The 22,423-nt window shown below is 46.3% G+C and overlaps 1 long non-coding RNA gene across 1 annotated transcript; it reads left to right on the top strand.

Annotated features, from left to right (window-relative positions):
* The first annotated feature begins 5,353 nt into the window (after positions 1 to 5,353).
* On the top strand, positions 5,354 to 22,162 carry LOC132813656 (uncharacterized). The gene is made up of 5 exons (XR_009644120.1): positions 5,354 to 5,539; positions 7,874 to 7,982; positions 11,889 to 11,994; positions 20,796 to 20,924; positions 21,420 to 22,162. It is a non-coding gene; the product is annotated as an uncharacterized LOC132813656 (long non-coding RNA).
* The last annotated feature ends 261 nt before the right edge of the window (positions 22,163 to 22,423 follow it).

Raw genomic sequence — 22,423 nt, 5'->3', positions numbered from 1 at the left:
ACTCTGTGGAGGCCTATAAAAAAAACACTAAGCAGTGTGACCTCTCCTCTCCTGTTTCTAACCTCAGCCCACACTACCTCAGTAATAGAGTCCTCATCAAAAGTACTCACAGCCACCGTTATAATATCCTTGACTTACATGACTTGCATGGAACATTGCAGTGCTTCAAACTCCATGAGGCAGCCATACTCTCTATGACAGACAGACTCAGTCTGGAAACCTCCTCTGTCAGTATTATTGCCAGAGCCCGTAGCCTTTGCACTACTTAGCCATTTCTTGATGTTATCCAAACTGAATCAAACTGGCTTAAAACTCGCATCTGTGATGTTGGAACCACTGCAGCAGAAGGATGAGATGGATCATCCCACTTTGCACTTCTGGATACAGATAGCTGCAAATGCTGTTGTCGTATCTTGGTGCATGGATGTGTGAGGCCCCTCCATCAGTAAAGGTGGGGATATCTGTGATGCTTCCTCCAGTGAGTTATTTAATTGTCCATCACCGTTCACAACTGGGTGTAGCAGAACTGCAGAGTTCCGATCTGTTCCATTGGATGTAGGATCACTTAGCTCTGTGGCTTGGTGCTGATGCTGTTTGAAATGCGAGATGGTCCTGTTTGGTAGCTTCACCAGGTTGGCACTTCATTTTTAGGTACCCTGGTGCTGCTGTTGGCATGCCCTCCTTTCCTGTCCTTTGTGATGGGTGAGAGCAGGATTTACAAACCCACGAGATTACAGATTGTGCTGGAGTACAGTTCTGCTGCTGTTGATGTCCCACAGTGCCTCAGAGATCCAGTTTGAGATTCTACATCTCTTCAAAGTCTGTCCCATTTAGAACGGTGATAGTGTCACTCAACACAATGAGGGTTTTCTTAAACTTTCAGCCAAGACTTTGTCTCCAAGAGGAATGTGTCCTGTCCGATACGTCATGGACAGATGTATCTGCAGCTGGTCCACATAACAATGAGATCAAGTATGTTTTTTTCCCCTCTTGGTTCCCTCACCACCCATTGCAGACTCAGTTGAACAGCTGTGTCCTTTAGGACCTGACCGGCTCAGTCAGTAATTCTGTTGCAGAGCTAGTCTCGATTGTGGACATTGAAATCCTGTACCCAGAGTACGTTTGACACCATTTTACTTCCCAGTGCTTCCTCCAAATGGTGTTCAACATGAAAGAGAAGTGATTCATCAGCCAATGGAGGACAGTACCTAGTAATCAACAGGAGCCATGAGACTTCCTGGTGTCCGGAGTCAATGCTGAGTACTCAGAGGGCAAATCCTCCCTGTCTGTGCCACCACCTCTGCCTGGTCTGTCCTGCCGGTGGGACAGGACATATTCAGAGATTTCAGGAGAAAGTGAAGACCGCAGATGCTGGAGATCAGAGTCGAGAGTGTGGTGCTGGAAAAGCACAGCAGGTCAGGCTGATGAAGGGCTTAGGCTCGAAACGTCGATTCTCCTGCTCCTCGGATGCTGTTGACCTGTTGTGCTTTTCCATCACCACAATCTCAATATCTTGGATGGTGATGGTGGTGTCTGGTCATTGTCTGTAAGGGTTGATTTCATGAGTATGAGAATGTCAGGCTGTTCCTTGATTGGTCTGTGAGACAGCTTGCACATTTTGACACCAAACTCCAGATGTTAGTCTGGAGGACGTTGCACCATCCAGAGGGCTGATTCTGTGGCTGTATTTTCTGGTGCTTGTTAGATACCGAGTGGTCCACCCAGTTCATTCCTTTGTTGAGACTTTGCAGTGATTAATACAGTGAGTAGCTGGCTGGGCCACTGTCGGGTTGGCAGGATTTTTTTGCCATTGACAATGGTTTCATGGAGATCAGGAAATTCCTAATTCCAGTTATTTTTTCTTGAATTCAGATTCCACCATCTGCCAAGTTGGGATTCGAACCAGGACTTCAGTCATTTGTTTTAATATTTTGGATAAAAGTTAAATATATTAGGTTTGTTTAATCACTTTAAATATCACTTACCCAGGTTTTGTTTCTTTGTGAAACACTGTCCATCCTCCTGTCTCCTCCATCCAACAAGAAAGAGTTTGGAGCACATGGCGTTTCTCTGTCACTAAGACTGAGATAATCCAATCTGCTGCTTCCCTCCCTCTCACTAGCCACAGAGCCAAACTGCCTCATGGTGTTCTGGTTTTTGTGCTAAACTTACATCTTCTTCAGTCTCTTGTCAAGCCTTATCAGAACTCATCTTGACCCTTTACCCTAATTTCACTAAACTATAGACTTTCCAACTCTCTTTTCCTCCTCCTTCTCATCAGTCCCCCTCACGGATTCACCAATATTGTTCCTTGTTCTGTCTTTTCTGGTTTTTCCTTCTCTCCAAAATCCTGCTCCATCTCCACTCTCTCCCTTACCTTTCTGAATTCCTTGCATTTGGTGTCCTTGGCCCCTCCTGTATCTCACGTACACATGCCAGGAGGTGCCATTGTGCAAAAGCACCATGTTGGGTTTCACATGTACACTGACGATGCCCAGCTCTCCCTCCCCATCATCCCTCTCCATGACTCCACTGTTACTCAGTTATCAAACTGCTTACACATTCCCACTACTCGATTAGGTGCAGTTTCCTCCAATGAAACATTGTAATGGTTAAACCATTGTCTGACAAATTCCTTTCCCTTACTGCTGAGCCCCTCCCTCTCACTGGGAACGATGCAGCAGAACTACACTCTTCACAATATTATTACAGTTATATCTGATGTGAAGCTGACCTTCTGATCAGACATCTACACAATCCCAAACACCAGGAATTCCAATCTCTTAAATGTTGCTTGTCTCCTCCTCACTCCAGATCCATTGCTACTGAAACCCCTTACCCGTGTTCCGTTAAACTTGATGAATCCGAAACAGAACCCTTGATTCTGTGACTGACTCAGAATCTGGTTTCAACTCCCCTCTGTATTTACCCTCAGACACATCAGTATTTATTCTGTCAAACCCTTAAGAATCTGGTGGTGCAGTCTGATTGTAGGTTGTGGAAATGGCAGGGGATGATATGTTGTATCTGGGTGGAAGGTAAGGACTTGGTGGGGGGAGGGGGGGTGGTCTATCCTTGTTGCAGTTGGAGGTGTGGGTTTCAAAGGCAGAGGTGCAGGAAGTGGAGGAGATATAGTGGATGGTATTGACCACATGGGAGGGGAAATTGCAGTCCTTGAAATACGGGCCATTTGGTATGTTCTGGCCTCACTGGAACACTGCAGTAAGCATGAGACAGAGACGTTGGCCAGGGAACAGGCTCGTGTGTTTAAGTGGCAGGCAGCTGGAAGCTCGGGTCTGTTTTTTGCAGCAAAACGTAGATCATCAGTCGCCATTTCCGCCACCTCCACTGAGATGCTGCCAGACACAGGTTCCTGTCCCCTCCATTAACAGCTATGCACCCTCCCAATCAGATCATAATCCACTCCTTTGTCTTTCCAAATGTTCCTGTCTCTCTTGGGTTCTGTACCTGCCCATTATTTGCTCTTTAACCCCTATCTCCTGCAGTACAAAGATCTGCAGGTTAGTTGAATTGGCCAAGCTAAATTTCCCATAATGCTCAGGGATGTGTAGGTGAGGTGCATTATTCAGGAGAAATATACAGTAATAGGGAGGGGAATGGGTCTGGGTGGGATACTCTTCGGAGATACGCTGTGGACTTTTAGGGCCGAATGGCCTGTTTCCACACTGTCAGGATTCTAATTTTCCCAGCTCCCATCGGTTCTGAGGAAGGGCACTGGACAGATTCCTGTTCCCAGATGCTGCCAGACCTGCTGAGCTTTCCCAGCACCTCCTGCTTGTTGTTCCTGATTGACACCATCCATCCACCTTCGGGTTTGATTCAGGCAGGGGGAGGATCCCACCACTGACCTCACAATGGGGTCCAGCTGATTGATGGCAGCTTCGGACCAATAGGAAAAGGGGGTGGGACTGGTGGACGAAGTGGAACCAGCTGGTCATCCAAACAATGGGAGTGAATGAGGGGCGTGGCCAGTGGGATGACACGTCACCAGTAACTCCGCCTGTGCAGTGTCACGTGACTCGGCCGTCGGTGAATGTGGGAGACCCAAACAGGGAAGGGGAGAGTGGCCTCGGAGACGGAGACAATGAGTCACTTTAGGCTGGGAAGTGTTAATTACACTCTGTACGGGTCATTAATCTGAATTAGAAACTCTTTCCCGTGTTTGCAGCAGATGGGAAAATGGCTGCGGCCCTCAGGAGGTGACAGGTCTTGGGATATGGCCGCCATCTTTATTGGGGGCAAGGTACAGTGAGGGGCATGGACATGTCCTCTTTCTGGGATCGGGGGGGGGGGGTGGTGTACGATTTGAAGAGAGGCATTTACACATCAGTCACATACCAAGAGAAAATATGTCTTGTATTCTTCCTGCACTGGCTCTGAGTTTTGTTTTGAGAATTCATTTCATAGGATATTAAATCAGAATAATTGAGGCTGGGATCTCAAAAGTAAGTTTTTACAGTCAATGGAGTCATCAGGATCTGAATATCATTGACGTCTAAATGTGGAAGGAGAAAGGTTTGTGGAAAATATCTCCAATATTTTTGTTAAGCAGGAAGATGTACAAATTCGTGGTTGGATCACCTTTTGGGTGTGCGCTATGTTGTGGGCCCTGCAGCTGAGGAAGGAGATATTGGCCTGAGAGGGAGCACAGATTTATCCAAATTGCACCTGGTCTCTTTGGGTCTAAATCTGAGAGATCTTACAATCACTCACTTCATGATGTTAACCTGTAAACTTCATATTTTCAATTAACTGCAAACTTCCCATCAAAAGTCCTTTTGGACTCGAATTCCAGCACCATTTCAGGTGGAACGTTCCAGATTCTGACAACGGTCTGTTCATTCAGAAACTGCTGAGGTCCATGTTGACTCTGGGGTTACAAAGGGCTGCATTGAAAGATGAGATGCTGTCCCTGAGCTCCCATTAGATGCATTGGAACAGTACAGGAGGCTGAGGGCAGTGTAGGTGTGAGCAGGCAATGAAAATGACAGGGCTGCACTGTGAGGGCTGCTTGGCTCAATGAGAGTGTTTTGGAGTTGGGTGTAAACAGGGCGAGGGGAGACAGGGAGAAGGTGAAGCTGAAACTCAGTTTTAGTTCAGGGAACAGACAGTTTTTCAATGATTCCTGCGGAGTATTTGTTAACAGTGTTTAATGTATTTTTCCTGAGGGCAGTTGAGAGCTAACCACATTGCTGTGGGTCTGGAGTCACATGTAGGCCAGACCAGGTGAGGATGACCGTTTCCTTCCCTACAGGACATGAGTGAACCAGATGGGTTTTCTGACAATCGACAATGGTTTCATGGTCATCATTTGCCTTTTCACTCCAGATTGTATTGGATTCTGATGTCCGCACAGCCATGTTGGGATTCTAACCCTAATCCTCGGAACATTGCACATGTCACTCATCTGGCAGGAATACCATTAAGCCATTGCCTCCCCTTTTTAGCAATGTTTAAAGAAAGTTCCATCATTCTACGTGAACAATGTGCAACGTCCATGTGTCGGCCTCTCCAAAAGGTTAATCAACAGAAATTTGTTTGGGAGTGAAATATTTCACTTTTTTTGGGGGGGAGGGGTGTTTATTAAACAAAAATGAATCTAAATAAAAATCTGATGCCACGGACATATAATTTCTGAAGCCGAGGGGGATTACGGAGACAGGGGGGTGGTGAGGCCGGAGGGGGATTACGGAGACAGGGAGGGTGGTGAGGCCGGGGGGGGATTACGGAGACAGGGAGGGTGGTGAGGCCGGAGGGGGATTACGGAGACAGGGAGGGTGGTGAGGCCGGAGGGGGATTACGGAGACAGGGGGGTGGTGAGGCCGGAGGGGGATTACGGAGACAGGGAGGGTGGTGAGGCCGGAGGGGGATTACGGAGACAGGGAGGGTGGTGGGGCCGGAGGGGGATTACGGAGACAGGGAGGGTGGTGGGGCCGGAGGGGGATTACGGAGACAGGGAGGGTGATGAAGCCGGAGGGGGTTACAGTCCAAACATCACTGTGGTGTACATGGACTGCAGCATTTCAGGGAGGTGGTTAACCACCACTTTCTCCAAGACAAGTAAAGGTGGCCAATAAATACTGGTCTGGGCAGCAAAGGCAACCCCCAGTGAATAAAACCAAGCAGTGACCTCTCCGAGCTGACTTGCTGTGAAGTTAAAAACCTCTCTAGAAATGGAGTGGGCAGAGAAGAGAAACAGTGACATTTCACAGCTGCCCTCAGAGAGACCTCACCCTTGGAAGTACTCAGAGCCGGGGTTCAGCTCAGTGAGTTTCAGTCTCTTCAAACATCAATCTTAGTCAGTTTTATTTTATTAAATCTACAGTAGTGAGTAAGGTGAGGATTTCTTTTTAATGTCTTTGGGTCTCTTGATTAAATGTTTAAGATATGAAATGTAAGCATTGCTAATCTCGGGCAGTATTTTTTGAGAAGTAAGACTGTGTCTTTGTCATGGTCTGTAGGTTGTTAAGGTGGAGAGATGGCCTGTTGTAGAGTGGTGTGCTGTTCCTGTCGGATGTGGGAGATTAGGGAGAGTCTCAATGATCCTGATGATTTGTCTGCAGGAAGTGTGATTGCAAATCCTATTGGATCGCATGGATTGGTGGAGGAGTGATTAAAGGCAGTGAGGAGTTAACAGGAGCCGGGGGGTGTGATATGTGGCCGTCTCAGGATTGCAAGATACTGCAGATACAGTCAGGTAGATGGGTTACCTCCAGGAAAGCTAGGAGGGGTAGGTAGGTACTGCAGGAGTCTCCACTGGCTATCCCCATCTCAGACAAGTACACGGTTTTGAAAAATGTAGGTGGTAATAGACTTTCAGGGGAATGCAGCACTGACAGCCAAGTTACTGGTACTGAGACTGGCTTCTAACATAATGTGAGGTATATCCAGTTCCACACGATCGATGGTGATAGGGGACTCTCTAGTCAGGGGCACAGTCTGCCATTTCTGCAGCTGACAGTGAGACATCAGAATGGGGTGGTGCTGCCCTGGTGCCAGTGTCTCACAGAGGGAGCAGAATATTCTCAAAGGGAGAATAACCAGTGGGAGGACATTGTACATTGGTACCAATGGCATAGGAAGGGGAAAGCATGGGGTCCTGATGAGCAGGGAGATTTGCTAGTGCCACTTGGGAGGCATTAAACCAGTGAGGGAGTCGGGGTAAACCTAAAGAGATAGTGAGAAAAGAGGTGAGTCTGAGGCTGGTACTGTTCACGGTCAGACTGTCAAGGCAGGCAAGAGCAAGTCACAGAATGAGGTGCGACGGAGCAGTTGCACTGCATTTATTTCAATGCAAGAGACCTGACGGGGAAGGCAGATGAGCTCAGGGTATGGTTTTGAACATGTGACTGGGATATTACAGCAATTACAGAGGCATCACTCAGGGATGGATAGGACTAGCAGCTTAATGTTCCAGGGTATAGATGCTATAGTAAGGATAGAAAGGGACCAACAGCGCAGTGGGAGAGGTGTTTTTGATTAAGTATGACATTATGGCTGGGCTTCGGGAGGATATTCCTGGGAGTACATCCAGGCAAGTTATTTGGGTGGTACTGAGAAATAAGAAAGGGATGACCATCTTACTGGGATTGTGTTATAGACCCTCTCCCAATAGTCAGCAGGGAATTGAGACACAATTTTACCAGGAGACCTCAGATATCTGTAAGAATAATATGGATGCAATGATAAGTGGTTTTAACTTTACCAACATAGCCTCAGAGTGCTGTAGTGTTAAGGGCTTGGATGGAAAGGTATTTGTTCAGTGTGTACGAGAACGTTTCTGATTGAGTTTGTAGGATGTACCTACGAGAGAAGGAACAAAACCTGACCTGTTTTCTTTATTCATTCACAGGATGAGGCTGTCACTGGCTCGGCCAGCATTTATTGCTGCGTTTACCCAGAGGGCAGTTAAGAGTCAACTGCGTTGCTATAGGTCTGGAGTCCCATGCAGACCAGACCAGGTAAGGATGGCATTTTCCTTCCCTAAAGGTCATGAGTGAGCCACATTGGTTTTTCCAACAATTGACAATGGATTCCTGTCATGACTAGATTATTTTTTCCAGATATTTATTGAATTCACGTTCCAAAATCTGCCGTGATGGGATTCAAACCCTTGTCCCCAGAACGTTATCTGGGTCTCTGAATTAACTGTCTAATTTCACTCCATCATCACTGCCTCTTAGGAAATGAGGCAGGGTGAGTGACTGAGGTATCAGTGGGGCAGCTCATCAGCATCAAAGATCCCACAGTATTGTGGCTCAGTGGTTAATGCTGCTTCCTCAGCACCAGGGACCTGGGTTTGATTCCAGCCTCGGGCAACTGTCTGTGTTGGAGTTGACACATTCTCCCCAGTTTCTGTGAGGATTTCCTTCGGGTGTTCCAGTTTGCTCCCACAGTCCAAAGATGTGTAGGTTAGTTGGATGAACCATGTTAAATTCCCATATTCAGAAGATGAGGTTTTGGGATGTGCAGGCAAATCTCTGCCTGATGTGAAAAGATCATTTTGGGGTCTTGGACAGAGGTCAGAGGGAGGTGTGGCCGCATGTTTTACATCTCCCATGGTGGTAAGGGAGGGTCAAGGGTGTGGAGCGTGGGTTGGTGGGAGGGTGTGGACCGAACAAGGAAGGCGCAGCTGGACAGAAATGATCAGGTAGAGTCAATGTGGCTTTGTACATGCACAATTGGGTCTCACTAACTTGAGTGAGTATTTTGAAGTGACGAAAAAATTGAATAAGGAAGGCGGTGAATGCTGTTGATATGGACATTCAACAAGGTTCCACAAAGCAGACTGGTTAGCAGGGTTAGATCACATGGAATGCAGGGAGAGCAAGCCATTACAAAACTGCCTTGAAAGTAGGAGACAGAGGATGATGGAGGGTTGCTTTGCGGACCGGAGGTCTGTGAGCAGCAATGTGCTGCAAGGATGGATATTGGGCCCTTAAATAAATGACTTGGATGTGAATATATGAGGTATGGTCAGTAGGTTTACAGAAGACACCAAAATTGGAGGTGTCATGGACAGTGAAGAAGGTTAGCTCAGAATACAACAGGATCTTGACCAGATGGGCCATTGGAGCAAAGAATGGCAGACGGAGTTCAATTTAGATAAATGTGAGCTGTTGTATTTTGAAAAGGCAAATCAGAGCAGGACTTATACACTTAATGGTAAAGTCCTGAGGGGCGTTGCTGAACAAAGGGACCTTGGAGTGCAGGTTCATAGTTCCTTGAAAATAGAGTCACAGGGAGGCGGGGTAGTGAATGCAGCATTTGGTACGCTCCCCGTTATTGGTCAGTGCATTGAATGCAGCTGTTGTGATGTCATATTGTGGCTGGACAGGGCACTGATTATAGGTCTTCTGGAATTCTGTTTTCAGTTCCAATCTCGCTGTTCTTGGAATCAGGCATCTGATTGGGTACATGAAGAGGGAGGTTTTAGAGGGATAAGGGTGAACCGCTGGCAAATGGGACTCCATTAACGGTCTCCGTTATTGGTCAATGCATTGAATACAGAAGCTGGGATGTCATATTGTGGCTGGACAGGACGTTGGTTAAGCCACTTCTGGAATTCTGTTTTCAGTTTGAATTTCCCTGTTCTGGGAAGGATGTTGTGAAACTTGAAAAGGTTTGGACAAGATTAACAAAAACGTTGCCAGGATTGGAGGATTTGGGCGACAGGGAGGGACTGAATAGGCTGGGGCTATTTTCTCTGGAGAGTCAAAGACTGAGAGGTGTCTCCATGGAGATTTATAAAATCACGAGGGGCGTGGATAAGGTGAGCAGCTGGCGTCCTATTTCCTCAGGTTAGGTGGGTCCAAAACTAGAGCACATGGATTTAAGTTGAGAGGGCAAAGATTTAAAAGGGATCTAAGTGGCAACGTTTTCAAGCTGAGTGTGGTGTGTGTATGGGAGGGGCTACCAGATGAAGTAGTGAAGGCTGATAAAAATCACAACTTTTAAAAGGCTTCCAATTGGGTACATGAATAGGAAGGGTTTTGATGGATACAGACTAATAGCTGGTAAATGGGAATCCATTAGTTTAGGATTCCTCGTTGGCACGGACGAATTGGACGGAAGGTCTGTTTCTTTGATGTTAATAAATTAAGATGCATTCCTCTCTTTTGTGCAGAGCTAGCTGAAGCACAGATAATTATCCTTGGAGCTGAGAGGGTGAAGCAGTGATTTCGATCTTGTGCAGATTTGGTTGCAAGGTCTTGAATTTACAGAGAGAGAGAGGAATTGTTAACACTGTCACAATTTTTAGTAACTATTTTCAAGTAATTGGCAAATAATACAAGGTGAAAATGTGAACGCTATTTTACTCAGTAAGTTCTGAGCATCTGGAACAATCTGAACGACACAGATTCAGCAGGTATTCTGAAACAGACTTGGAATTTTACTTTTTAAGGAAAGATTTGGGAGGCTATGGGCTCATGGGAGGGGACTTGGGACAGATTTGCAGCATCTCCAGAGAGAGAGAGTACAGCCCCAATGGGCTGAATAGCCCCCAGCCCCTGTGTTCTGTGATACTGCTCTATTCACTGTGAATGATGAAGCTCATCCCAGGGCAGAGAGAGGGAGGAGTCAACCACTCTCATGGCAATGGTGCCCGGCTGATTGACGGCAGCTCCAGACCAATAGGAGGAGAGTCTGTGTTCCCCTGCAGCCAATGGGAGTGAATCAGGGGTGTGGCCAGCAAGCCGACACCTGTCCATGAGCTGTGCAGGTGCAGTGTCACTGGGTGGGGGTGGGAGACACAGCAGAGACTGGGACAGAGGCTGTAGGACCTGAATTACAAACTCCCAGTAAATTAAAACCAAAAGAACTGCGGAAGATGTAAAACAGAACTAACAACCCGGAGGGTCTGGAAAATCTCAGCAGGTCTGGCAGCATCTGTGATGAGAAATCAGAGTTAAAGTTTAAGATCCGGTGTCCCTTCCACAGGACAGATGTTACTGAGGAAAAAAAGTCAGTTTATTTGCAGAAGATAGTGTGGGGGGAGGATATAAGGAGTAAAGGATAGGTGGGGATAGAGTGAGAAGAGCGGTTGGATAAAGGAGTGGATAACGATCTGGCTGGGGGAGGGTGATTAGCTGTGGCTAACCATAGGTAGTGTGTAATGACAGGCTGTGAGACCAAGGCCTGGTGTGTGGGGTAGGGGGCTTCGACATGGGGTTCTTAACCTATGGTTAGCCCCTAACAGTCTCCATTGTAAGCTGTTGCCCACCTATATCACTCCACAATTGGAGCTGCCGAGTACACACACCTTTGGAATATCCTCCCTAACCCCCTCTGTCCACCTTAAAGATGTATCTAAAAATCGTTCTCTTTAATCAACGTTTCCATCACCCGTGAAGCATTTTAGGAGATTTGTCAATGTGAAAGGCTCCATACAATGCAGGTAGTTGTTGTTACTGTCTGACATCAGGAGAAACAGGGATGAGCCCTCTCTCTCTCATACCTGATGAACAGCAGCAAAAGCAGGAAGCACTGAGCATGCTCCAGCCCACAATGGGCCTCGGATTATTGATGTTAATGGGCGAACGGGGGCTAGAGGTGCTAGTTGTTGCTTCAACCAATCGGAGTGAATGAGGGGCGGGACGATACTCAACCACGTGGTAAACCTCACTGACAGCACAGTGTGTTGTGGCCAAGGCATTGGAAATGTGTGAAGGTGCAGGGCAGGGGAAAGGAAAGACGTATTGACCAGAAAGAGAAGGAAATTTTCACAGTATGGAATGAGAGGTTTTACAGAACATAGTGCACATTGTAAAACACACATTTGAAAATCCAAATTCTGCCCCATTTTCCCTCCCTATAATGCATTTTACACTCCCTGAAATATCAACTGTGTGTTTCTCCCTCCACAGATCCCAGTGATCAGTGCCAAAGCCCCATTGCCTGTGGAAAAGGTGATGTTTGACTTCCTGTACAGCTGCAATTCGTGTGGTGAAGGTGCTCCCACAATGTGGTTGGGTAAGAGCTGTTATAGTTTATTCACTCAGCGACAGTGAAGAGTTGACAATGTATGTGCAAATCAACAACAGTTTGTTTTTTTTTAAGTTTATAATTCCACAGAAATACTATTGAGAGCTTCTGACATAAAGCCACAGATTAGGTCAGGTGATCAAAAGAACTGCCAAATAAACAGGTTTTCAGGAATACCTTAAAGGAGGAAAGCAGGTCTGAGAGGGTTAGGGTGGGAATTCCAGACAGTGTTGCCTTGGCAACAGTAGAAACAGCCAGACAGGTGAAGCAATGAATAAACATATCGTTGGGAATCTGAAAGAAAATGAGTTGTCGGGGTCTCACAGGTTGTGTGGTGCAGGGAGACAGGGATGTTCACAGCCAGGAATTTCATCAAGGGTGAGAATTTTAAATTGTTGCTTGTTGATGGATCAACAAATTTTGGTACAAGTGAGCACTTGGACAGTAGGGTTTTAGATACTCTTGAGATTGCATGTAAGTTGAATGTGGGAGGTTGGCAAAGAGTGTGTTTGATAACGAAGTCTGGCGATAACACAGGGATGGACGAGTGTTTCAGTAAATGAGCTGAGACTAGGGTGGAGTTGGGTGACGTCACTAATGTAGAAATAGTGTTTTTGGTGTTAGGCTGCGCCTCCTCCTCACCACTCCCCCTCACTAAGTCACAGATATTGTTCCTTGTTCTATCTGTCTCTCTTTTCTGGTTATGTCCTTCTCTCCCATTCTGCTACAAACTAATATTTGACCTCACCATTGTTGCAAACACCTCCTCCATCTCCACTCTCCCTTTTCTTTCTGAATTCCTTGTATTTGGTGTCCCTCCAGGATCTCTCCTTGGTCCCTCCTGTTTCTCACCTACATACTGCCAGGAGGTGACATCGTCCAAAAGCACCGTGTTAGGTTTCACATGTACACTGACAATGCCCAGCTCTCCCTCCCCATCATCCCTCTCCATTACTCAGTTATCAAACTGCTCATCACACTCCCACTACGCGATTGGCTGCAGTTTCCCCCAATGAAACATTGTAGTGGTTAAACTCATTGCCTTCAGTTGCTATTACAAATTCCTTTCCCTTACTGCTAACCCCCTTCCTCTCCCTGGGAACTATCTGAGATAGAACCATACTCTTCACAATATTACTGTCATATCTGTAACCCCAAGTTGACCTTCTGATCAGATATCTACACAATCACAAACACCAGGAATTCCAATCTCTAAAATGTTGCTTGTCTCCACCTCACCCCAGCTCCATTGCTACTGAAACCCCTGACCCGTGTTGGTGTTGCCTTAAACTTGACGAATCTAAAACAGAATCCGTGATTCCGTGACTGACCCAAAATCTGCTTCCAGACTCCCTCATGATGGGAAACATCCTCTCGGTATTTAACCTGTCAAATTCCTTAAGAATTCTACATGTTACAATGAGATCACCTCTCATTCTTCCCAAATCCAGTGAGTGGAGTCCCAACTACTTCAGCCTTTTCTTAAAAGATAATCCCTGCGAACCAGGGTTCATCCCAGTCAGGTTTCTGTGAAATGCCTCTGATGAAATGATGTATTTCCTTAAATAAAGGGACCAAAACTTCTGTCATTAATCCCAGATGTGGTCTCACTTCAATTTATAAACTTCATAAAGTTCCTCTCAGGTATATACTCCAAACCACTCCCTTTAAACTTGCACTGATGTTGAAATGCTCAGCAGGTCATGCAGCATCTGTGAAGAAAAATCAGTTAAAGTTTCGGGTCTGGTCATCCTTCCTCAGATACATTAACTCTAATTTCTTTTCACACCTCCTGCTAGACCTGCTGAGCTTTTCCAGAAAATTCTGTTTCTCTTCCTGGTTTACAGCATCTTCAGTTGGTTCGGTTTTCATATCATTTAAACTTGCCATCTCTCCTTAGGATTTGTCATTTCCACCTTGGGAAAAAGATTCACATTTGTTTGGTCTCCCCGACTCTGGGGGAAAAAAGAAACCATGACTAGTCACCCTATCATTGCTCCTTATAATTTTATACAGTTTGATAAAGCCACCTAAAGTGTCCAGTGCTGCAGAGAAATAGCCTCAGCCTATTCAGCCTCTCCCTATGGTTCAAATGTTCCAATACTGGCAACATCCTAGTAAACTTTTCTGAACTCGTGCAAGTTTCCCAACATCTTTTCTGTAACAGGGAGACTGGAATTGAAAGCAGTCTCGGGATTCCAAAAGTGGCCGAGCCAATAAACTGTACAACCGAAACATGATCTCCCAACTCCTATCCTCACTGCACTGCCCAATAACAGCTAGCATACCGCACACCACCTTCACCGACCTGTCTACCTTCAACCCCACTTTCAAGGAACTATCAACCCACACTGCACGGTCTGTTTGTTTGTCAACACTTCCCAGGAACTTTTCTTTGAGAAGTTGAGTCCTATTCTGGTAACATCTTTCTGAAATGAGGGAGACTACAATTGAATGCAGTATTCTAACACTGGCCTGACCAATGCTCTACTCAGCCACAACGTGACCTCCTAACCCCTGTACTCAGTGACAGAATCCCCACAGTGTGGAAGCAGGCCTTTCGCCCCATGAGACCATACCAACCATCGGAACAGCATTCCACCCTAACTCTGTAACCTATCATTACCCAAAGCTAATCCAGCTAACCTGCACGTCTTTGGATTTGTGGGAGGAAATTAAGAACACCAAGAGGAAGCCCACCCAGACACACAGGGAGAATGTGCAAACACCACACAGACAGTGGAGTCGAACCAGAGTCCATTTATTGACCAGTGCATTCAATTAAAGGTCAGTGTCCCAAATGCCGCATTCAGCACCTGATCTCCCTGAAACCCCACTTTCCAGGAACTATGCAGTTGTTCTGAGCCCTTCAGAGGGAATTAATGCGAGGAGGAGAAAACAGGAACAGGGTTGAGTTGTAGATCAATAAAATAACTCTGCATCTTCCCCCTCTCTGTTCCCCCCCGTCTCCCCACACTCTGTCTGGTTTCCCCTCCCCCACCCCCGGCGGTCAGTCCTTTGTCGCGCCCCCCCCACCTCGTCGGTCGCACTCCCCTGTTGGTCTGTCCCACAAACTGTTGGTCTTTCCCCCCTCTGTCAGTCGCCCCCCTGTCGGTCGCACATCTCTTTTCCCCCTCCGTCTGTCTCCCCCCCCCCCCCCCCCAACCGTCGGTCGCCCCCTCTGTAGCCCCCGTCTGTTCCCCTCCCCTCTAATCCCGCTTTCTGCCCTCATCCATTTCTGTGCCTCCCCTCTCTATCCCCCCTCTCTGCCCCCACCCATTTCTGTCCCAACCCTCTCGATCCACCCCCTCTCTGTCTACCCTCCCCTCCCATTCCCCTAGTTCTGTACTCCCCCCTCCGCAGGGAAAATATCTTGTCTATTTACCCTATCCATGCCCGGCCTGATTTTAAAAAATTCTTTCCACTCACCGTTCAGCCTCTGATGCTCCAGGGAAAACAGCCTATCCAGCCCTGGCAACATCCTACAATTCTTTTCTGACCCCTTTCAAGTTTGAGAACATCCATCTGATAGGAAGGAGACCAGAATTGCATGGAATATTACAAAAGTTGCCGAATCAATGTCCTGTATAGCCGCAATATGACCTCCCAACCCCTATACTCAATGCTCTGACCAATAAAGGCAAGCAGACCAACTGCCACCTTCACTATTCTATCTACTTGCTGCTCTACTTTTAAGGAACTATGAACCTGCACTCCAAGGACTCTTTGTTTAGCAGCACTACCCTGGAACTTACTGTAAACTGTAAGTCCTGCAAAAGTTTGTTTTTCCAAAATGCAGCAGCTCGCATTTTTCTAAACTGAACTCCTCAGCCCATTACCCATCTGATCCAGATCCTCTTGTACTCTGAGGTAATCTTTTTCCCTGTCTACCACACCTCCCATTTTGGTATCATCCGCACACTTATTTACAATACCTCTTATGTTCACATCCAAATCATGTATGTAAATAGCGAAACGTAATGGATCCAGCACCGATCCTTGTGACACTCCACTGGTCACAGGCCTCCAGCCTGAAAAGCACCCTCTGCCTTCTACCTTCGGGCCAGTTCTGTACTCCATACGATCTAACCTTGCTGACCAGTCTCCCATGAGGAACCTTGTCAAACGCCTGACTGAAGTCCATGTAGATCATGTCCATGCTCTGCCCTCATCAATCCTCTTTGTTACTTCTTCAAAAAACCTGAGTCAGATTCATGAGACATGATTTCCCATGCACAAAACTGTTATTAATATCCAGGATTTAACTCTGTACATCGGGGTCTGCGTTACCCAGTTATAGGTGTTAATATTCGGGATGAAGTTCAAGTACACCAGCATTTTGTCAGTGACTATGTATTGAGTCTTGTTAATGTTACCAACACAGTTGAGTTCCTTTTGAACGGTAGTCCCCGTATCCCTTGTCCACCAGGAAATGGTGGCAGTGTCTTTACCTCTGGACCAGGAGGATCGGGCTCAGAGTTGAGGAACAGCATCTTTGAAGAGGATGATTAGAAAACCCGCCCAAGCCACCAGGCCATACTGTCTCCCAGCTGTCCCTGCCTCAGCCTCTAAACAGAACCTTCCTGTAATTTCTCTCCTGTCAGACTCTCCCATTGCTCAGATTGTCCAGGATCCCGTTCTGCTGCTGCATTGCTCGTGTCCCTCACTGACCTGTCCATCCCCCAGTGTCCTCCACATTCATTCATTGTTTGCAATCACATTACCCCAGTTCTCCAGCCCCACTCCTTCCCGTCTATAGAGAAGAAGACGGGAAGGTTAGCCCTGCTGCCTCACAGCATCAGGTACTCGGTTTCGATTCCAGCCTCTGGCAACTGTCTGTGTGCAGTTTGTACATTCTCCCGTGTCTGAGCGGGTTTCCTCCCCCAATCCAAAGATGTGCAGGACAGGTGAATTGGCCATTCTAAATTGCCTATAGTATTAGTTACATTAGTCAGGGGTAAATATAGGGTAGGGGAATGGGTCTGCGTAAGTTACTGTTTGGAGGGTCAGTATGGACTTGGCAGCTTCCTCCCTCTGGGAGCAGGACCCAGGGGAATGGCCCCTTTCCCCCCCCCCCCCCCCCCCCCGACACTGTGATCAGACTATCAGTGGTGCAGCGTTTTGCAGAAAGTTATCAGAACTCTTTTGTGAAGATTCAGGGTTTTTATGGAAAGTGACCAGGATGGGCCTGCAATTAGAGTCCCAATTTGGTTCATTTTAGTAAGACGGGTTTCGGCCAGAGTGTGCAGGAAGCAGTGTATGCAGGGTGGTTGTCGTCAGAGGATTCACCAACAACGCCCCCCCCCCCCACCCCACCCTGGTGGACTCAGAATCAGACTCATTGATTTGGTTCTTCGTCCGCAGACAAGAGCTAGGAAACTGAATTCAAAGAGAGGAGAGAGAGTGTGAGAACTGGGTGTGGAGGGAAGGAGTGAGGGGATTGGTTTGGATTTCAGTTCACAGATGAAAGAAATTGTTAGACTGAAAGTTAAAACTTTGGAAAAGATGAAACTACAATTTAATACTATAATTGTCTTATAAAGATCCATCCTGTATTAATATGGTGAGTTGTTTTCTCAGGTGTAGGGTGCTGAAAGGGTGGATTTGTGGATGAGAAATTCAAATTGAACTTCATGTTCAGATCTGATAGTTACTTGATCCGTGCCGATCTGAATATTCATTGGCCTTTTCATGTGGAAGGAAAGGTGTGTATTCTGTCCGTGGGTGAATATTCCAAATCTCAGTGTGACTGGAAAAAAATACTGAGGTACAGCCAAGTCCATGTTAGGGTGGTGACTGTGGAGAGTGAGTTCATTTGTTTTTGAAAGTCTGAAAAATCATGGCATGTTTCCCAGGAACAATTAAGCCATAGCTTTTCTTTGTAGAAGGACAAGTCTTTAATTAACCATACAACCAGAAAGACACAAGGATACCTGCACCATGGCAAATACTATGAAAACTGGATTGTTGTAAAGGAGTTCATTCTCGATCATGGATTGTAATCCATTGGCGTTGTCACGTTGGTTCCAGTGCCGTGGGGAAGCACTGGAAATATGATGAATGCAGTGTAGGTTTCAGTTATTAAACTGTAAGAAGTGCAGAACAATTTAAAAAGGATGTTCTCAGGGCTCAGGGGTCTGAGTTATAGGGAGAGGTTGGACAAGCGAGGATTGTTTTGTTTAGAGCAGAGGAAACTGAGTGGGTACTGTTCTAGAAGTGTATAAGACCATGAGGGGCATGGATAAGGTGAATGCATTCAGTCTTTTTCCCAGGGAATCCAGGACTGGAGGGCATCAGTTGGAGGTTAGAGGGGAAAGAATAAAAGGGAAGCTGTGAGACACCTGTTTTACACAAAGGGTGGTATGGATATGGAATGAGCTGCCAGTGGAAGTGGTTGAGGCGGGTACATTAACAACAGGTAAAAGACATTTGGACAAATACATGGATAGCAAAGGGTCAGAAGCAGATGGGCCAAGTGCAGGGAAATGGGGTTAGTGTGGATGGACATTCTGGTCGGCATGGGCCAGTTTGGGCCAAAGGGCCTGTCTCTGCTGCAGGATGCTATGACTCTAAGTGCATCTGCTATTTCTCCCACTAACTCTGTTGGTATCCTGGGATGTATTCCATCAGGGCAAGGAGACTTATCTACCTTTAGCTCCATTAGCTTGCCCAGCTCTAACTCTTTCATGATAATGGTTGTTTCTAGGTCCTCACCTTCCTCAGTTTCCTTATCAATTACTGGCATGTTCTTAGTATCCTCCACTGTGAAGACTGACTGCTGTGTACTCATATTCCTGAACCCTGCTGGATAGGAATAACTAGGCACAGAACTCTGAGAGGTCTTCTTAGAGTCTTTATTGATGAGACATGGCAGTTACCTGGATAGTGTACATGCAGAACACCACCAGGCAGCAACAGGTAAAGCCCCACCTGTCTGGTGTAAAGCTCCCATTCTTATACCTTTTGTGGTTTGGGACTTTGAATAGATTCTGTCTCTCAGTATTATCTCCACGGCAACGGTCAGTTAGAAAGTCTAGTTCAGTTTCGCACTTTGCCGTTAAAACATACCCCCTGTGGCTCCCTCAAGTATCTGACACGCACTTCAGTTTCAGTGGGGATGTCTATCAGGATTCAGATATGGAGGAGCTGGTGTTGGGATGGGGTGGACAAACTTATAAATCACACAACACTAGGTTATAGTCCAACAGGTTTATTTGGAAGTACAAGCTTTTGGAGTGTGCTGTGATTTGTAACATGATCAGGATTATCTCTATGGTAACAGTTAAGTGCTTCAACAATGAGAGGCCACATTTCCCCACACAATAGGTTCCCCTTTACCAGTGTAAACTGCTATTCCGGCCCTGGGGACAGCTACTCATCACTTTTCTCCCCCAATCCCATCTAGCTTTCTGTTGATCTTTAAAGTTTCTCTAATCTCCTAGTTTCTCCTTGGTCTTTGCCAATTTGTATGCCTTCTATTTCAATTTGATAGACTCCCTTATTTCCTGAGCCACTCATGGCAGATTACTCCTTTTTCCTACAGTCCTTCCTTTTCACTGATATATACTTTTGCTGAGCACTTCGAAAAATTCCCCCGTTGTCTGTCAACTTTCCCACGGTAAAGTCTTTGCTTCCAGTCTACATTAGCCAACTCCTGCCTCATCCTATTGTAGTCTCCTTTGTTTAAGCACTCGATCTTGGGATTGGATTTAATCTTCCAGCTTTCCAGCTGTGTTCGAAGTTCAACCAGATTTATCAGAAGTCTTTTATCAGATTACGAGGTGAGGCAATGTTTCCTGGGTGTTTTGTGTTACATTGTCGAAGACCTTGGCTTTGTATTAAAGTACAGGATAGATATTCACAACAGAGTATTCTGGACGGTATGAATGTCCTCACAGTCTAAAACCATAAATCACTGTCTCCCCTGAGTTTAAAATTGCAAAATCATTATCTCCTACACGCTTCCTTACTATCTAGGTTTGGAACGCTAATCCACCTGACTATCCTGCTTTTTCCAAAAGATGAAGGTGGTGAGTTTTGGATGCAGCTTTCCAGTTATTACCGTAAGAAGATGAGCACTGGGCACAGGAGAGGCAATGCAGCACTTCGAACCAGCCCCACCATTTAATACGGTGATGATTGAGCTCACCTCAGTCTCAGCTGGGTTTTCCCACCTGCTCTCTCTCACCCTTCATCTCATTGCAAATTCAACATCTGTATCTCTTCATTAAATCTGCTCATTGTCCTGGCATCCACCGCATTTTGAATAGGGAATTCCACAGATTCACAACACATCGAGATAATCATCCATGGAGTCCACACCAATACTCTAATGAGCATCCCATTCAGACTCACCCATTCCCTGTATTTCCCATGGTTAACAGTTTAACCTGCACATGCATGGATACTGTGGGCAATGTAGCATAGCCGATCCACTTAACCTGCACATCTTTGGACTGTGGGATGAAACTGGAGCAGCCAGAGGAAACTCGCACAGACACGGGGAGAACGTGTAAACTCCACACAGTCACCGAAGGCTGGAATCAAATCCAGGTCCCTGACGCTGAGAGTCAGCAATGCTAACCATTGAACCACCTCTGCTTAAAATCTGCTCCTCCTATTCACTTCCCACGCCCCAGTTGGCTGAATCTATATTCCTTACATCAGAAAATCAGGTTGTGGAAGCAGGTGTCTCAGTAAAACCCAGTGACAGCCCACAGGTCCTGTCTGTCTGAATGGGGATCCTATACACAACATCCTCCAGCCTATACTTTTCATTCACATTCCAGAGACAGGCTCCAGTGACTTCATGGGGGCTACAACTCCCACAGTACCTGTGGCAGGGACCGCACGTGTGTGGGGAAACCCTGCACGCTACATGTGCAGAATGTGAGCGGGTTTTGGAACATGTGCTTTGGGTAAGTATACTTTGAGGACGAACATATCGGTTGGGGGGCAGGAGGTCAAAGTGTCATTACACCCATGTGGGGCCAAAGGCCATCCTCAACTCGTCATAACACTGGGCATCGACCAATGGGAAACAAGGAAGGATCTGACCCATTCTCCCAGACTGAAGGTTCCTCTTCTGTCTAGGATCTGCCATCTCCCTTTCTGTTTACTTTTGTTTCATTCTGCTGTTACATTATTGACTTGCAGCAACTGAAGGGAAAGGAAGTGAACCCAGAAAGGGTGTAGTCTAACCAGGGACGGGAAGTGGTGGAATGGATCTGTTTATCAGTAACTCCATGAGAATGGGGAGGGTGTACATTAGGGGGTAGCAGAGTCAGAATGGTGGGAGAGAGAAAGTGGGTTGGCGGGTTACAGCTTCGGGGGAAGAAAGGGGTAAAAGATATTCCAGAGAAACTAGAATTGTCTGTTCTGAATTTCTAATCTGTACATATTCCTTTATACAGGGTGCTAGATGGTGAAGATTTGCAGACTGAAATCTCAAAGTCATGTGCAGATTGTGATTAAGTTAACCAGCATTTGAAGAACCAAAGATAGAGAATCACTCCACCAAAATCCTGCAACACTCTCCCTCCCAGCATTGTCGGTCTCTCTGCACCAAATGGACTGTGAATGGTACAAGACAGCAGCTCACTACCATCTTCTCAAGGGTAACTAGAGATGGGGAATAAATGCTGGCTGAGCCAGTGATGCCCATATCCTGGAAATGGTTTCTATCTCTAGTTGCTGAAACCCAGTTGATGTTACTGCAGGATGATGAGGGATGCTGAGTGTATCCTCCAGGAGGCAGCACCATCACATTACCCCTGCCTACACCCACACAGTAACACCACAACGTCACTGGAACAAAAGGCAGTAAAACCAAAGGAGGACTTAGATATAGTTCTTGAGGTAGAGTCATGAAAGGGGATTGGAACACAGCAGAAACAGGAGACTGAGCTGGATGGTCAGCTGTTTCCCATTGAATGGTGGAGCAGGATTGAAAGGCCGAATGGCCTCCTGCTGCTATCTCCCAGGTATGTATATAGCCATGGAGCCCGGGAAGGAAGGAGTGCGCAGGGATTCTCCAAGAGATTGCACTTCCACAACAGGTTTTAGTGAGCGATGGTTTGATGGATTTTATTTAACATTTACAAACCTTGTGTTAAAGATAAATTTTGGTTTTAAAATGTTGTGAAAGTTTTTTGAACAGCAAATAAAATTAAAGAAAATAATTTGTCTGAATATAACAGTTTTAAAACTTTCAACCTCTGTAAAACAAAATCCTGTCTATTCCTGGACACCACCACTTTCCAGCTACTCAAGCTCCAGGGAAATATTCCCTCCCTGTCTGAACCTTTGGTTTGATTTAACTGCTTTTCAGTTCTCATTCTGTGAGCTGTGAAGCGTTCTTTTTCCCCATTTCTCTGACCAGAAATATTATCACAGCAACCTTCCCACCATCAACATC

The sequence above is a fragment of the Hemiscyllium ocellatum genome, unplaced genomic scaffold, assembly GCF_020745735.1.
Source record: "Hemiscyllium ocellatum isolate sHemOce1 unplaced genomic scaffold, sHemOce1.pat.X.cur. scaffold_424_pat_ctg1, whole genome shotgun sequence".
Classification (NCBI taxonomy): Eukaryota; Metazoa; Chordata; class Chondrichthyes; order Orectolobiformes; family Hemiscylliidae; genus Hemiscyllium; species Hemiscyllium ocellatum.
This window is presented reverse-complemented; position numbering and strand designations above follow the sequence as displayed.